The sequence below is a fragment of the Lemur catta genome, chromosome 5 (genome assembly GCF_020740605.2).
Source record: "Lemur catta isolate mLemCat1 chromosome 5, mLemCat1.pri, whole genome shotgun sequence".
NCBI lineage: Eukaryota > Metazoa > Chordata > Mammalia > Primates > Lemuridae > Lemur > Lemur catta.
Genome location: NC_059132.1, coordinates 64227254 through 64228468, shown reverse-complemented (window position 1 = coordinate 64228468; position 1215 = coordinate 64227254). Strand labels below are relative to the sequence as shown.

Here is a 1215-nt window from a genome sequence, read left to right as displayed (position 1 = left end):
TTTGTCCATGGAATTCTGATGCACAAAATGTTTTATTTTAATGTATTCCAATGGTTTCTACCTTTCACATGTAACTTCTTTGTTTTCTCATAACATTCTGTGAATCTAGTGTACGTAAGTATGGAGGGAGGAGGATATAAAATATGCTTTCCTGGCCATTGTAACATCAATTGCTTTGGAGAAGAATTCACAGCACATGAAATGAGTTTAATAAATCATGCACAGGAATCAGGAATGAACGGAAGAGTGAAAGGAGCAGGAGACTCCCATAGGAGTAAAAACGCAATATACATTTAGAGTAACCAATGGTCTCAAGCAAAAATCAGTAACTTTTTCCTTTGAGTGCAAGAAAATGTAAAATCATATTCTACTTCAGTGTATTTCCTATTCATTGGAAGATAGGCTAATTTGTGGCAAGTAAATGAGGATTTTGTCCCTCCTCTTTCCAAGTAAGACTTGCCTATCATTTGAAATGAATGAGAAGAAAGTCAGGCAAACATTTGGAAGGAGAAGGAAGCCTCAAAATAGGAATTTTAAGAGATCAAATACATTCTTTGTAAGCCGTCTTCTCCCTTTGCGGGAGGTAACTTAAAAACGTGATAGCAGAGGATGGTTTCGATCCATCGACCTCTGGGTTATGGGCCCAGCACGCTCCCGCTGCGCCACTCTGCTTGTGGCTAGTGGTTGTTATCATTTTTTTTATTGTGTAAATAATCAGCCATTCCGTCAAAATAAATATTTTGTGTCTTTCTACTTTTCTTTTACTATTTCTTCCCCAACTTTTCTCCTCTCCTCTCTCGGGCTCTCTAAAATTGACTCCCTCCAGAACTAGATGACCCCAGCAGCTTTCTCCAAGTTGCGCTTTCCCAATCTACCAAAGACGCTTCAAACTGACATGTTCTCTTCAAGGGCTGCTTTAAGGTCAGAAGAGAAACTCCAGGGCAAATCGAGCAAAGCCCTCAGAAGCCCATGCTTAGAGAGAATTGAGGAAAGCATAGTCAAAATTTTACTGTCCTTAGGTAGGAAGTATATTAACCAGTTCATTCTATTTCTCGTCCCCAAGAAAATTTCTTTCACAACACTAAAAGCATTTCCGCTTACTGATCTAACGCCATTTGCAGCTTGGCGGGCACCTGGTCTACGCTCGCAGGCCTCTGACCTTGGATTCCTGAAGAGGGGCTTCCTATCCTATTCCTTTGGGGTCATGTCTGTGGA

At 40.6% G+C, this 1215-nt stretch overlaps 1 non-coding gene across 1 annotated transcript; it reads right to left on the bottom strand.

Annotated features, from left to right (window-relative positions):
• Window positions 1-600: 600 nt before the first annotated feature.
• On the bottom strand, window positions 601-672 carry TRNAM-CAU. Its single transcript has one exon. It is a non-coding gene; the product is annotated as a tRNA-Met (tRNA).
• Window positions 673-1215: the final 543 nt, after the last annotated feature.